General features: G+C 45.4%; 1 protein-coding gene across 6 annotated transcripts in view; it reads right to left on the bottom strand.

Annotated features, from left to right (window-relative positions):
* Nucleotides 1-16622, bottom strand: part of SUFU (SUFU negative regulator of hedgehog signaling) — a 113714-nt gene that overhangs the window by 90902 nt on the left and 6190 nt on the right. The gene's annotated exons all lie outside the window — the stretch shown is intronic.

The raw sequence follows: 16622 nt of genomic DNA, 5'->3' as shown, positions 1-16622 counted from the left end.
AGTCCTGCATCGGGCTCCCGGCTCAGCAGGGAGTCTGCTTCTCCCTCTGACTCTCTCCCCTCTCATGCTTTCTCTCTCTCTCTCAAATAAATAAAATCTTAAAAAAAAAAAAAAGTTGCATGTTTTACAAACTGAGCCAGCCGATTTAAAATTGCTAAGGGAGGGGCGCCTGGGTGGCTCAGTCGTCAAGCATCGGCCTTTGGCTCAGGTCATGATTCCAGGGTCCTGGGTTTGAGCCCCGCATCGGGCTCCCTGCTCGGCAGGAAGCCTGCTTCTCCCTCTCCCACTCCCCCTGCTTGTGTTCCCACTCTCGCTGTGTCTCTCTGTCAAATAAATAAATAAAATCTTTAAAAAAAATAAATAAAGTTGCTAAGGGAGTAAATCCTAAGTGATCTCATCACATACACACACACACACAAATACACACATTTTTCTTTTTTTTTTTTGTATCCATATGAGATGATGGATGTTAAACTTACTGTGATAATCATTTCCTAAAATACGTGGTCATTATACTGTACACGTTAAACTTATACAGCTGCTGTATGTCAACTATATCTCCATAAAACTGGAAAAAAGGGGCACCAAGGTGGCTCAGTTGGTTAAGCATCTGTCTTTGGCTCAGGTCATGATCCTGGAGTCCTGGGATCAAGCTCTGCGTCAGGCTCCCTGCTCAGTGGGCAGCCTGCTTCTCCCTCTGCCCTTCACCCCGCTCGTGTTCTCTTTCTCTCTCTGTCTCTCTCAAATAAATAAATAAAATCTTAAAAAAAAAAAACTGGAAAAAATTTTTGAATAAAATAATTTTTAAAAAGGAAAAACACCAAGCCAAGAGTAGCAGACCCTTTTTCTGCAGGGTGGTGAAAGCTCATAGTTCACCCTCCCTTAGTGGAGACCTACCATACCTTCTCCCCTCTACTCCCAACCACCAGCAAAGAACCAAAAGGTCAGTCCCCCAGGGGGATTCCAAGCCAGCCTGGCACTGTATAAAAATTCTAGACCAAAGAAGAGCCTGGTGTTGGGTTTCTTGGCATCATTACAACAGCTCCCACTCTTGGCTTTGGTTTAAACAACATCTATACAAAATCTCTTTAAAAATAAGAAAAGACAGAGGCACTTCGCTGGCTCAGTCAGTACAGCAAGTGGCTCCTAATGTCTGGGTCCTGAGTTTAAGTTAAATAAACTTAAAAAATAATAATAAGAGGGTGCCCGGGTGACTCAGTCAGTTAAGCGTCTGCCTTTGGCTCGGGTCGTGATCCTGGGGTTCTGGGATCGAGTCCCACAACGGGCTCCCTGCTCCATGGGGAGCCTGCTTCTCCCTCTGCCTCTGTCTCTCTCTCTCTCTCTCATGAATAAATAAATAAAATCTTTAAAAAAAAAAAGGAGAAGAAAAGATAGGTAGGCCAACAGCAGCAAGATCACAGTCTGATTTGCGAAGTGAGGTGCCATGTGCATACAGGTGTACAGCTTGGGGCTTCTTACAGACCCAAGGGCCAGAGCATTCTGCCCAAGGGCCTTTTGTCCACCCACTATCCTCCTGGACTCTGAGAAGCCAGCTGCCCCAGAAGATCAAGACATGTGAAAGAGGATAATGGGAAGAAACAAATCCTTCCAGCATCTCAGTTCCCAAGGGCAAGGACTGTACTTTTTGTGTGTTCTGTACGTGGGTACATCATGTCACAGCTGAGCAAACGCTAAATGGTAATCATATTCCCATTGCCGTCCAAAGAGATAACAAGGCTGAGACATTCAACGACAAGCAAGATAAGACAGCATTAAAAAAGCAATGAGCCTTCCTCTCTGTCACTATCAAAGTCAGACTCAAATATCTTAATGGCATTTCCTTTGAGCCACTTTTCTGCTATTTCCTTTTTAGGGAAACAAAACACCACTCAGCTTGGTTCCCATGCCTTCATACTGGTGCTAAGGTCCCACACTACTGGAAAAGTTTCCTAAAACCACACTCCTGCCTCCCCCCGTCACATCATCCCTTGCTTCCCTCACGAGTCAACAGATAATCTGTTGAATGTCACATTCTTTACATTGCCTTCAAACTCTCCTGCCTCATCTTGCTCCGTTGCCCTCCTCTCTTACCAAGCCCCAGACATACTGGCCTCCTTTCTGTCCCTTGAACACCTTAAGGTCCCTCCTGCCTCAGGGCCTTTGCTCTGGTTATTTTCACTGCCTATGATCTTCTCATGGTTGAGTGACCAGAGCACTGTACAACTCCAGGGAACACAAACAGCACAGAGTAACATGAATGGTGCCCCTGGAGTTGTATAATGTGACGGCCCTGGCTGCCACTTTGTCATTGAGTTCAAATGTTACATCTTCAAGGAAACCATCATTGGTTAACTGCTAAATGTACTGTCTCCACCCAACTTAACTCCTACTTCTACCCAGGTATTCCCTCGCACATCACCCCTGCTTTATTTTCAACACAGCACCTGCACTATCTAAAACTATCAATACTTGTACATGTTTCTCCTATAAGAATGTTAAGATCCATGAGAGCAGAAACTTTGCCTTCTTGCTCCCATGGTACTCCCAGCATGTAACAGAGCACTAGACATTTAGATAATGTGCACTAAACAGTTACGGAAATCAATTAAGGGCTTATCATGTACCAAGCACTGTACCAGGTGCTGGAGGTACTCCACCCCACCCTGATAAAGCAAAGGTCAGACATTTTTACCAAAATTGCACACCTCCTCCCAAAGGAAGGCTCTGACTCCTGTGAAAATGCAGTACATTTGGATTATCTTCCCTCTTAGGAGAGTAAGGGTCCAGACTGAAGGAATCCCCCTAAAAGAGCTAAATGCTCGGACTTGGTGCTGGACCGAGAGAATTCTTCACCTCTGGTGTGAGAATGCTTTCTCAACAGCCATAGAAAGCCCAAAAGAGGGCTACCAATGGGAAGCCACTGGATGGTGCTGAGCAGAGGGGTGACATGTGTGAGATGCTGTGGACGACTGCCCCCGGCCACAGAGCTAGCACAGAACTAAGGGATCCGTGTCAGCGATGTTCCTGCAAAGAAAGTTCCAATCCCAAAGGCTCCCTGTGCAGCCACTGCCTTCTCCCTGGGCCTTTCCTCTGCACAAAACCCTGGCCACGGAATGAAAAATTGCAAGACTGGCTCCTGGAGGGCAGGAATCCAGAATGACTGCAACCCGATATATTGGAAAAGCTAGAGCAGGAAGGAGAAGGGGTTAGGGCAAGCCACGGCGTTGTCTGTTGGTTTTCACTATACTTTCTCCTCTAACCAACCAAGCTGTTCAGAAGCATTTAGGAGTCAAAATACATCACAAGCAGAAAGTGCAGCCAGCGAGCCTGACCCCCTGGGATGGGATGGAGACCCTGGGCCAGGCCCCATTCTCTAGTAGTTACTCCTCCCCTCAGGCATGGCTCCTGAGCTCCTGACCTCATGTTGAAAGGCGTGAGATCAGAGTAAGGGAAACTGGTGGTCAGAGGCAGGGCTCCAAGTGCCCCCAGGCATCACATGGAGGTCAGCACTGGAAAAACAAAAGCATCTCCTTGATTGGTCTTCTTGTGACAAAGCCAGTTCTATGACTGGAACCTCAAGAAGCCTGAATAACATGCAAGGAAGCAGGAAGGAAAGGGATCTTTGAAGGCCACTATCTTTTACTAACACACTAATAAAGCCTGGAGTCCAGTGGAACATATCCCTCTGAGAAGCTGCTATGAACCCACATTCTCTCCAAGAAATGGGCAACTGGTCTAGCCCCAAACATAGGCCTGGCCATGTTTCTGAGCATGGTGACTCCTACTTGAAGAAAACCTTCCACCAGGCCTCAAGGCATGGACTGTAGGAAAGAAGGCAAGGAGGCTCCATGTGATCACTTAAGATTCAAAGGCTGTATCAGGCCTGCCTGCCCACAATGTTTTCCAGTTCAAGGACTCTTCAGCCAAAAAGACTGGGGTCGGGACGCCTGGGTGGCTCAGTCATTAAGCGTCTGCGTTCGGCTCAGGTCATGATCCCAGTGTCCTGGGATCGAGCCCCGCATCGGGCTCCCTGCTCCGCGGGAAGCCTGCTTCTCCCTCTCCCACTCCCCCTGCTTGTATTCCCTCTCTCGCTGTGTCTCTCTCTGTCAAATAATAAATAGGATCTTTAAAACAAAACAAAACAAAAATATTGGGGGCTCCATGAAGACCAGACCAAGAGTATGCTGCTCATTAATAAAAACCTCATGCCCAGAATTGCCCCAGCAATGACTATCTCTGTAGTAAATGAATGGCTGGCCTCCTAACAGGCCAGTGGTTAATGCTGGATGGGAACCAAGTGTACCCACTCATCACCCAGGAGACCCAGTGCCAGGAGAGATCAACTATTACTAAATTATTTGATTTTTATGTATGGCAGAAAGCCTCAAAAGCCCCAAATGGAAGCCTATTTATTTCAGGAAATTACCTGAAAAGGATCTCATCCATCCCTTGGCACTTGTGCTTATACCTGTGAAACTTCTGTGTATGGTGGGTACACGGAGCCTGGGGCACTCTATACGGCCAGCCTCGGTCTTCTATATCCACACACCCAAGAAAGGAGAAAAGAGGAGGCTCATGGTGTTCATTTCCAGGTGACAATGACCACCAAACCTAACCACTGATCACCTTTCTAAGAGGAAAACAGAGGCGCTCGGGTGGCACAGTTGGGTAAGTGTCCAACTCTTAAGTTTTGGCTCAGGTCGTAAACTCAGGGATGTGAGACAGAGCCACGCATCAGGCTCCACTCTCAGTGTAGAGTCTGCTTAGAGACTCTCTCTCCTTCTCCCTCTGTCCCTCCCTGCCCAAATGAATAAATATTTAAATAAACATATAAATAAATAAACAAACAAACAAACAAATAAATAAATGGAAAACAACAGCAGGAAAAACACACCCCCTCAGGACTACCACCATGCACGGTGATTTGTACCAAAGGAACTGAGGTATTAACTGAGAGGTGGGTGGCCAGCACAGTCAGTACATTTACTACCTAAACTGCTCCTCATTCCTATGAGAAGTCAAGCAGCAAAAGGAAAAAAAAGAAAAGATGTAGTTGGGGCACCTGGGTGGCTCAGTCGGTTAGGCGGCTGACTCTTGATTTTGGCTCAGGTCCTGACCTCAGGGTCCTGGGATAGAGCCCCAAGTCAGCCTCCTCACTCAGCAGGGAGTCCGCTTGAGGATTCTCTCTCCCTCTGCCCCCTCCCCCCGACTCGCATTCTCTCTCTCTCTAATAAGTCTTTTAAAAAAGTTATAATAAAAAAAAAGATGTAGGGGCGCCTGAGTGGCTCAGTTGGTTAAGCATCTACCTTGGGCTCAGGTCATGATCCCAAGGTCCTGGGATCAAGCCCCGCATCAGGCTCTCTGCTCAGCGGGGAGCCTGCTTCTCCCTCTCCCTCTCCCCGATGCCCCACCTGCTTGTACTCTCTGTCAAATGAATGAATAAAATCTTTAAAAAAAAAAAAAAAGGGGGCGCCTGGGTGACTCAGTTAGTTAAGCGACTGCCTTCGGCTCAGGTCATGATCCTGGAGTCCCAGGATCGAGTCCTGCATCAGGCTCCCTGCTCAGCAGGGAGTCTGCTTCTCCCTCTGACCCTCCCCCCTCATGTGCTCTTTCTCTCTCTCTCTCTCTCTCATTCTCTCTCTTTCAAATAAATAAATAAATAATCTTTAAAAAAAAAAGAAGAAGAAGAAAAGAAAAGATGTAGTTAATGTAACATGGCAATGGGTAGGAACCATCTTCCCCAGCAAATGTGCTGTTTTCATAATTTGGAAACCCTAGCAGTCCTGGGCTGACTGAATTTAGAAAAACGCACTAGCCAGGCAGTGAGGAAGCTTTGGAAGATGTTAATTCCCAAAGTGAGGGGACTCACACAAGACAAAAGCCTAATGCACACCTGGGCCAGCAACACTCACCATGAATTATTTACAGAAATCATCATGAAGACAGATACAAGATCACAAACAAAAGGTGATAGGATTAGTAATATTTTTTTTCTCCCTTCTCTTAATTTTCAACATTTTGGGTAAAATGGTTCAACTGTCTTTATAAGTAAAAAAAGCAAATTTATAACTAAAAAGTAACAACAATGATGGATGGAACAAGAAAAGTAGAGGCCAGGAAAGTTTTGGATTTTGGAAAGTCTTCTCGATGCTGGTTCAATTAAGACAGAGAGTTTGAGGTCTGGCTGGGATCTCAAGGAGCCTGGTGTACTCATTTCTCATCTAAAGTAAGGTGAAGCTCGCCAGGGTCTGAAGTGGTCAAGTTTGCACACAAGTCTTTCCATCATCTGTACTGGAAGGCACAATCAATCTTGAACCTTTGGATTAAGACTAGGTCCCAGTACCAGCTACAGACTTTATGGACGACACCATCACTGGGGAAAAGGTATAGAATTCATGAGCCAGCCCCAATTAAAACCAACAGAGACAAAGGAATTCAGATGTGGACCCAGTACTACTCAGGGGAACTAACTCACTTAATTGCTTGAGAAGTGACCAAAAGGCAAACATGCCAAAAATATAATCAGCCCCATAATTATGTCTGAACCCATAATGTGAGAAAAAGGGTATGTGTGATTGGGGATGAAGTGGGAAGTGGGATGAGGTTAGGAACAAAAACCAAGATATGGAGGTGCCTGGGTGGCTCAGTCGTTAAGCATCTGCCTTTGGCTCAGGTCATGATCCCAGGGTCCTGGGATCAAGCCCTGTGTTGGGCTTTCTGCTCCGTGGGAAGCCTGCTTCTTCCTCTCCCACTCCCCCTGCTTGTGTTCCCTCTCTCGTTGTGTCTCTCTCTGTCAAATAAATAAATAAAATCTTAAAACAAAAAAACAAAAAAACAAGATATATCACCAAAGTAGAGATATAGATAGAGATAAGCATATGGAAAGATGCTCAACATCATATGGCATCAGGAAATTGCAAATTAATACAACAATGAGATACCACGCCACCCCTATTAGAATGGCTAAAATCCAAAAAACTGACAATACCAAATGCGGGTGAGGACACAGAATAAGAGGAACTCTTATTCACTGCTGGTGGGAATGCAAAATGGTACAGCCGCTTTGGAAGACAGTTTGGCTATTTCTTACAAAATTAAACATACTATTACCATATGATCCAGCAACTTTACCCAAATGAGTTGAAAACTTATGTCCACACAAAAACCAGCATATGAATGTTTATGGCAGCTTTATTCAAAATTGCTAAACACTGGAAACAAGATGTCCTTCAATAATAAATGAATAAACTATAGTATATACACACAATGGAGTATTACTCAGTGATAAAAGGAACTGAGCAAACCACAAAAAGACATGGAGGAACCTTAAATGCATATTGCTCAGTGAAAGAAGTCAGCCTGAAAAGGCTATGTATTGTATGAATCCAACTGCATGACATTTTGGAAAAGGCAACACAGTAAAACAATAAGTGGTTGCAAGAGGCTTGCGGGGGGAGGGAAGGAGGGATTAATAGGCAAAGAACAGCACATTTTTAGGGCAGTAAAACTATTCTGCATGATACTATAATGGTATTTCAGGACGTGTATTTGTCAAAACTCACAAAACTATGTAACACACAGTGTAAACCCTTATGTAAACTGTGGACATCAATTAGTAATAATGTATTAGTATTGGTTCTTCAATTGTAACAATGTACCACACTAATACAAGATGTTAATAACGAGAAACTATAAGCAAATTAAGGTATATATGGGAACTCTGTACTATGTGTTACAATTTTCTATAAATCTAAAGCTGCTCTAGAATGTAAACCTCATTAATTTAAAAAAATCATTACAGTTCACTCATATGTGGAATTTAAGAAACAAAATAAACGAAGAAAAAAAGAGACAAACCAATAAACAGACTCTTCACTATAAAGAACAAACTGATGGTTACTGGAGGAGAGGTGGGTGAGGGAATGAGTGAAATAGGTAAAGAGGAATAAAGAGTACATTAATCATGATGAGCACTGAGTAATGTACAGAATTGCTGAATCACTATATTTTACCCCTGAACCTAATATAACACTGTACATTAACTATACCAGAATTAAAATTTCTAAAAATAAATTTTAAAAAATGGCTAAAATGGTAAAGTTTATGTTATGTACATTTTAGAATAAAAATAAATAAATAAATAAATACAGGAATTAAAAACTTTTTTTTAAATACAGAATGCTTTCTTTTATTTATTTTTTTAAAAGATTTTATTTATCTGAAAGAGAGAGACAGCAAGAGAGGGAACACAAGCAGGGGGAGCTGGTGAGGGAGAAGCAGGCTCCCCGCTGAGCAGGAAGCCCAACGCGGGGCTAGATCCCAGGACGCTGGGATCATGACCTGAGCCAAAGGCAGACACTTAATGACTGAGCCACCCAGGCATCCTGTCATATCACTTTTTAAAAACATTTTAATTCCTGGGCGCCTGGGTGGCTCAGATGGTTAAGCGTCTGCCTTCGGCTCAGGTCATGATCTCGGGGTCCTGGGATTGAGCCCCACGTCAGGCTCCCTGCTCAGTAGGGGGTCTACTTTTCCCTCTCCCTCCGCCCCTCCCCCTGCTCATGTGCGCTTTCTCTCTCAAATAAATAAAATCTTTTTTTTTAAGATTTTATTTATTTATTTGACAGAGAGAGACACAGCAAGAGAGGGAACACAAGCAGGGGGAGTGGGAGAGGGAGAAGCAGACTTCCCGCCAAGCAGGGAGCCCGATGCGGGGCTCGATCCCAGGACCCTGGGATCATGACCAGAGCCGAAGGCAGACGCTTAATGACTGAGCTTCTATGTGGGTAAAGGACGAGAGGGGTGGGGACTGCAGGAGCCAGACTGCCTGGGTTTCCAGCCCAGCTCCAACATTCACTGGCTGGGTGGATAAGTTCCTTAACATCTCTGTACCTCAGTTTCCTTACAAAAAAGATATTGGTACTTACCCCCACAGAACTGCCGTGAGGAGGAAATGAGTTTATATATAAAGCACTTAGAACAGTGCCTTGCACGCAGTGGGTGCTATAAGTGCTTACAATTATTACCTGTTTTGAGTTTCTTGAAGTGCTGAAGATCACAAGGTGAGGGGAGGAAGCCTCAAAGCCACAGACATCAGGGAAAGCCAAAAACGTGCTCCCAGCCCCAAACCCATTGTCTTCTCCTTTCCCAGGGTCTCTGCCATCTTTTACCAAGCAGATGGTGGGTGTTTCAAGGACAGAAGTTAGATATAATTTCTCATTGTCCCCTCACCCCCACCTGAACAGATCATCTTCCCAAATGTTCTGTCTGTACCTGGCACTCAACAGAGCTTTGCTGGAGGGGTGTGCTCTGCAGCCCCAGGCTCTGTGTCAGAAAGCTCGGCAGGCAGGGAGGGTGGCGATGTGCAAAGGTATGTACTGGAGTGAGGAGACCATTCCTATGGGGTTTGGGTCAGACAGGACAGGGTCACTGCACACGCACCTTAGGACCCAACATCAGAACTACACTACTGAAACAGGAAATGAGGCTCAATGGGCTACCTCAGAGGCAGGATGGAAGAATGAACTGAGGAGTTAAAGGCCAAAGTCCAGAGTCAGGAGCTCTGAGTGAGAAATCTGGGCAAGGGAAATGCTGGCAAACCGAGACCCAGAACACGGCAGACATGAAGACCAGCATTCAAAAAGGAAAAAGCCTCAGGTATTGAAGATGGGAGCCTAGAAAGGCGGGCTGAACAGGGAAGATTCCTGGGACTGAGAGATCCAATCATGTCAAACCCATAAAGCCTTCCAAGTCTTTGCCTCTCTCTGTGGGAAGAGAAGGAAATCTGCCAGTGCTGACCGGCCCAGTATCACTCTGGCTGGCAGTCACTCCCGATAATCAGGCTGCTGGAACTTTTTAAAGTGAGTTTGAGGGGCACCTGGGTGTCTCAGTCGGTTGAGTGTCTGCCTTTGGCTCAGGTCATGATCCCAGGGTCCTGGGATCGAGCCCCGCATCGGGCTCCCTGCTCAGTGGGGAGCCTGCTTCTCCCTCTTCCTCTGCTGCTCCCCCTGCTTGTATGCGCATGCTCTCTCTCTCGCTCTCTGTCAAATAAATAAATAAAATCTTTTTTAAAAAAATAAAAAATAAAGTGAGTTTGACTGGGCCAGCTCAAGGAATCTCTTCCCAACTGTCTCCTTACTGCTGAGGGATTCTCTGATTTGGAAGATCTGGAATCCTTACCCCATGAAGGAAGAGATAATCCGCTGCAAATGAAATGCTTTTCAAAGGATGAAGCCACATACCCACATAGATTGCTGGGAGCCCCACCGTGCCTTAGGTCTTCCCCTGGTTACAAAAGAAATGGAATTCTCAACATTTCAAACCTCAGAGATCTGGGGCCTGAAATCCAGCCCAAAGTGGTGGCTTCAGCTTCAAGAAGAGTTCTAGCCCTTCTGCTGGCTGTTACTCCCTGGGCAAGGGCCAAGGGCCAAGGGCCAAGGGCCAAGGGCACCCCACTCTTTCTAGGTAGCCCAGAGACCCTCCTCTTAGCAGAGAGCATCACTATTTCATACAGTCCTCCCAAAACTCAACACCTCAGAGATGAAAGGCTGGGGGACCAAAGCCCAGGGAGGCCTGCCCTGCCATAAGCCTGCAGAGCACTTCCTCAGCCTGCCATGCCAGCCATGGGGAGGGCCGGGCCTGCCATCTGTGGGTGGTTTATAGAGGGATTCTGGTTGTCAGCTTCACGAGAGTTCTGGGAGAAAGCAAAGGCCCAACCAGAGGAGAGACAGTGCTCCCAGGACAGGTGTGCTAGGGCAAAGACGGGATGTCCACTGGAAACCCCAGAGGATGAAATGACACATTAAAAAGTTCCTGTGAACCAAGCTTTGAGAAGGGAAAATTAGCATTTCCCAACTGCAGGGGACCAAGGCCACACAAAACAACATGTGGAAAAGTTAATCGGTATCCAGTGTTTTTTTGTTTGGTTGGTTTTTTTTAAGATTTTATTTATTTATTTGAGAGAGAGAATGAGAGACAGAGAGCATGAGAGGGAGGAGGGTCAGAGGGAGAAGCAGACTCCCTGCTGAGCAGGGAGCCCGATGCGGGACTCGATCCTGGGACTCCAGGATCATGACCTGAGCCGAAGGCAGTCGCTTAACCAACTGAGCCACCCAGGCGCCCTGTATCCAGTGTTTTAATCAATAACTCATTCGGTCCAGAGCCCAACCTAGAGGAACCTGAAGGGAAAAGGAGGTTCTCTACCAACCCAGTGGAGACAGCCACAGAAAGCCAGTCAGCAGCAGTTCCAGCCCCAAAGGGGGCAAGAACAACTACAAATTGCACAGGCATACCTGCCAAGAAGCCAGCATTTGTGGGGCAGAGCGCAGATGGACCGTGAGCGGTGGAGGGCAGGCTCTACCCCAGGCCCACACCACACAAAGGCAGTCTTTGGAACGAGCCGACATGTCAGAAGATGACCTGCCCAGTGGAATCCCACCAGGGAGGTCTGCCTGAGATCCCAAACACACTCTGCGACTAGTCAGCCTCCTGTGCCCTGTGATTTGGGTCCAGCTAGGGCTGCTGGCCGTACCAGGGGCGGCCAGAAATCCTCACAGAGAGCAGTGCAGAAGCCATCTCTTCCACAGCCCTGCAAATCTCCACATTCCAGGCCATAGCTGCCGGCCACAAAGGGAACGGCCAGAGCCGGACGCTTCCGACAGCCTGGCAGCTGAAGATCAGCTATCTCACACCTCCCAAGTCCAAGGGGAGAGCAACAGGACAATCCCTGCCGCTGAAGTCAGTTGAGGGGAGCCTTAGGGTTCCTAGAAAAGCACTCCATTCTCCCCTGTGGCTGCCCAGAGCTGGAACTTGTTCCATCTCTTGGACTTCAGAAAGAGCCTCTTAAGAGCCTTTTAATCCAAACAAGTGCTCTCCTGTCCTGTTTCCTTTGGGGACTGTGAATAGGGAAAGAACCTGGATGGAACTGGCCTTTCCAGGGCTCAGGCAACCAGCCTGCTCTTCACTTCCTTTAGGGCTACCAGGATGGGGGGGTCCCCTCCTACTCCCACAGCAAGCCTGCTAGGGGACCCCTGGACTTCTGCTTGTCCCTATCCTCGACAAGCTGTGAGAAGGAAAGATCTTACAGGGAGGAGGCATACTGTAGGCATTCAATAAATGCTGGTGACTGATCAAAATGGAAAGGCAGTCCAGCACAGTAGTTCAGAAAACAGACTGTGGGATCACTGGACCTGGCTTCTAATTCACCACCTACGCAGTAAGTTTGTTAGCCTAAATTTCTGTATCTATAAGCAAGACATGATAAGAATTCCTTGTGTCACAGAATTACTATGGGGATAACATAAAAGGATACCTTTATGAAAAGAATTTAGCACTAACCTGGAATATAGTAAAAGCCGAAAAAAAGTCTGCCTATATAATTATGCTAAAGACAATGTCCATACATTTGCTTCTCCCCAATCATGAAAGAGAGCACAGAACAGTGGGGACATTGGGAGACCCTGCCACTCTCATTAGCTTCTGCACGGCCTTCAGTAGGCTACTGTACTTTCCTCCACTTACAATTAAGGGACATGAACTAGATCAGTGTTTCCTGTTTGTCTGACAATAACAGTACTGAATCATACTTTCTATTTTTATTTATCTTATTAATTTATTTATTTGAGAGAGCGAGAGTGTGTGCACCGGAGCACGAATCGGGGGAGAGGGGAGGAACACAAGCAGACTCCCCACTGAGCGCAAAGCCTGACACCGGGCTCCATCTCAATGACACTGAGATCACAACCTAAGCCAAAACCAAGAGTCAGATGCTTAACCGCTGCGCTACCCAGGTGCCCTGAGAGAGAATCTTAAGCAGGCTCCACACCCAGAGTGGAGGGGGATGCAGAGCTCCAACTGATGACCTTGAGATCATGACCTGAGCCAAAATTAAGAACTGGGCACTTAGTCAACTGAGCCACCCAGGTGCCCTTGAATCATACTTTTTTTAAAAAAAGTTCCCTTTAGGGCACCTGGGTGGCTCAGTCGGTTAAGCGACTGCCTTCGGCTCAGGTCATGATCCCAGGGTCCTGGGATCGAGTCCCACATCGGGCTCCCTGCTCTGCAGGAAGCCTGCTTCTCCCTCTCCTACTCCCCCTGCTGTGTTCCCTCTCTCGCTGTGTCTCTCTCTGTCAAATAAATAAATAAAATCTTTAAAAAAAATAAAAAATAAAATTAAAATAAAAAAAGTTCCCTTTATAATTTGCTTTCAATTTTTCTAATCATGTCTAGGGTCAGGTTCTATTTGGTGTTAGCATATCTTTTCAACACCTCTCTCATACTTGCTAATGTCTTGAACAAAGAGAAAGCTGGCCTTAAGCTAGAATTTAATAACATTGCTTTGTTATCGCTGCATTTATTTCCATAGTTACCTTTAAATTAGGGCAAGTGATACTGGTTTCCATACATGGTGGTGACTTAACTTTTAAAAATTAATTTAAAAAATATAAATAAATAGGGGCGCCTGGGTGGCTCAGTCGGTTAAGCGGCTGCCTTCGGCTCGGGTCATGATCCCAGGGTCCTGGGATCGAGCCCCACGTCAGGCTCCCTGCTCGGTGGGGAGCCTGCTTCTTCCTCTCCCTCTCCCTGCTGTTCTGCCTACTTGTGCTCTCTCTCTCTCTGTCAAATAAATAAAATCCTTAAAAAAAAAAAAATCTTTAAAAAATATAAATAAATAAATAAATAAATAAATAAAAATTAATTTATGGGGCACCTGGGTGGCTCAGTCGGTTTAGCATCTGCCTTCAGCTCAGGTCATGATCCCGGGGTCCTGGGATTGAGCCCCGTGTCGGGCTCCCTGCTCGGTGGGGAGCCTGCTTCTCCCTCTCCCTGCTACTTCCTGCTTGTGCTCTCTCTCTCCTTGTGTCAAATAAGTAAATAAAAATCTTTAAAAAAAATTTTTAATAAAAATATATTTATATCACCTTTAAAAGGGGGGGTTAATTAATTAATTGATTTTTAGTGAGCTCTACGCCCAATGTGAAGCTTGAACTCATGACCCCATGATCAAAAGTCCCATGTTCTTCCGAATGAGCCAGCCAGGCGCCCCAAAAGGGGAGTTAGTTGGAAAAGAACATAAAGTAGATGATCTACTACATGGCAAAAATTATGAAGGCAGCACTAGAAGTTTTGGGAAACACTAGGCCAGAAGATTATTAAAGTCCCCTCAAACCTGAAAGTAAGTGCTGGTCCCTAGAGTGTCAGGCTATGATCCTCCCCTGCCCCCTGCCTTCCTACTGGCCTGCAGCTTGCAGGTGCCTCTCAAACTTCACTTCCTCCCCAGAGCTTCTTCCAATTCAGCAGCCTGACTAAAAGTCATACCCTCCATTCTGCTCCCAGATCATGTTCTTCATCCACGGATTGTAGCATTTATTACCCAGTACTCTAACCCTCTCTTTATGTTTATCTCCCCTCTAGGACATGAGCTCCTTGCAGATAGGAATTATGTCTTGGCATTTTATCCCTAAAACATCTATTAAGATGTTCTGTGTCTGGAACAAAATAGGTGCTTGAGGAATGTATGCTGAATAAATGAATCAATGCTTGGGCCCTTTTTTCACTGAATAGAAAGACAAAAGACGGTGGAAGAAGAGCATTCCTAGAGATTCATTTGCCGTAATTCCAGTTCAACACTTCTTAGCACTTAAACTGGATGGTAGGGACGCCTGGGTGGCCCAGTCAGTTAAGCATCTGTCTTCAGCTCAGGTCATGATCCCAGGGTGCTGGGATCGAGTCCCACATCAGGATCCGTGCTCAGCAGGGAGCCTGCTTCTCCCTCTGCCTGCCACTCCCCCTGCTTGTGTGCACGGGCACGCTCTCTCTCTCTCTGACAAAATCTTTTTAAAAATAAATAAATAAATAAACTGGATGGTAGAACACTCACCTTTTTGACCTCAGCTTCAAGCACTAAATTAAATAAGAATCTTTAAATCTGTTTCAAAGAGGCCTTGCCACATGAAATGTTTGGAAAAGCAAACTTTTCTTCAAGAAACTTACCAGGACTGAGAAGAGACCAGTCACACCAGCACAAGGGCCGATTACAAATGTACTTTTGACTTCTGCAACATAGACCAAACTGGGTAAATATCTAAGAACATTCCCTCCATGTCCTTCTAGTGGTAGGACATAATACCAGAAAACACTAGATTCCAGCGGTGATATACAGCCCAAATCGAGGTCTTACTATTATCATAAATGATATATGAATATCACAGTGCTTTATCATACAGAAATGACACACATATAAGGCGGTACTTTCAAAAGTGGAAAAACAGTAAGGAAGGCCCTCTTTAAAATTCAGAGGTTGCCCCCTCTGAAATATGGGGCTTTCTCAATTATGTTCTTCATGTCACTTTGGGCTTTGGACCCATCACTGACAAGCAGGTATACTGTAAGAATCTTTAAGCCACATAGGAAATGGTATTCTTCTGACTGGAATAAGTCTGTCAACAAAAAGGTACAGGCTAACTGCACTAAATACCCTCTGCAGGTTTTTATTAAAAATATATAGTAAAGTCCAGCATAGTGCCTTTACTGCCCACATCTGTTTGCTATTCTATCTCCATTATTAATACTGTACTGCACGGTCCCCATTCAGGCAAGATTAATTCACTGTTCCCAAAGCCTTCTGCTGACATTGCAATGGATCTGTTTGGAAGGCTGTAAAGGCAGGCCCAGGCATTGCTCTCGACATGTGATCAGTAAGGAGATGAGGCCTGGGCCCCCAGCTTAACGAGAGAGAAGAGGAAGTTGGGTTGGACCTGTGATCAGAGAAGTAGAACACTCTAGTGGTTAAAAGCTCAGATTTTGGACTCAAGACAATTCAACTGAATCCTAGTTCTTTTCCTTTAGCCAATTAATTTACCCCTCAAGTGATTTAATTTTCTCACCTATAAAATGGAAATAACAAAAGAACCTGGTAAGATTGTAAAGTATTTGATGTGATGATAAGGAAGATACTGAGAACTAAAACAAAGCAAAAAACAAACAAACAAAAAAAACCCTGATGATTATCATCTTCATCATGATACCATCAACATCCCCAGAATCAGCCTCTTCTGCTGAGGCAGGGCAAGAAGAGCCCTGCTAGTCTTTCAACCTACACATGCTAAGTAGTCATCACCAAGATACCAAAAAGATAGTGTAAGAGGCAAAAAAGGACAAAAAGCAAAAAGCAGGAAAGGATATGATAACAGAAATAGAATCAGCTTTTGATTAACCATGCTGATGAGGGGGAAGGAAGACAACATTTAAACTGAAGATAAGAGGGCGCCTGGGTGGCTCAGTCGTTAAGCGTCTGCCTTCGGCTCGGGTCCTGGATCGAGTCCCGCATGAGGCTCCCTGCTCGGCGGGGAGCCTGTTTCTCCCTCTGCCTGCCGCTCCGCCTGCTTGTGCTCTCTGACAAATAAATAAATAAAATCTTAAAAAAATAATAAAATAAAACAAATTGACGAAAAGAACCCCTCTCACAAAAGAGTGTAGATGGAACAAAATATTTGTGTTTTTTTTTTTTTAATTACAGATAGTAACTTACTCGAGGACATGATATAATTGTTCAAGAGGCAGTAGAGCACAGTCATGAAGAGCATGAACTCTGCAGCCAGAATGCCTGCATTAGAATCCTGGCT

Source organism: Mirounga leonina, unplaced genomic scaffold (genome assembly GCF_011800145.1).
Source record: "Mirounga leonina isolate KUSES-001 unplaced genomic scaffold, KU_Mleo_1.0 Mir_114, whole genome shotgun sequence".
In the NCBI taxonomy this organism is placed as follows: domain Eukaryota; kingdom Metazoa; phylum Chordata; class Mammalia; order Carnivora; family Phocidae; genus Mirounga; species Mirounga leonina.
Note: the sequence above shows the minus strand (reverse complement) of the source record. Positions and strands in the feature narration are given on the sequence as shown.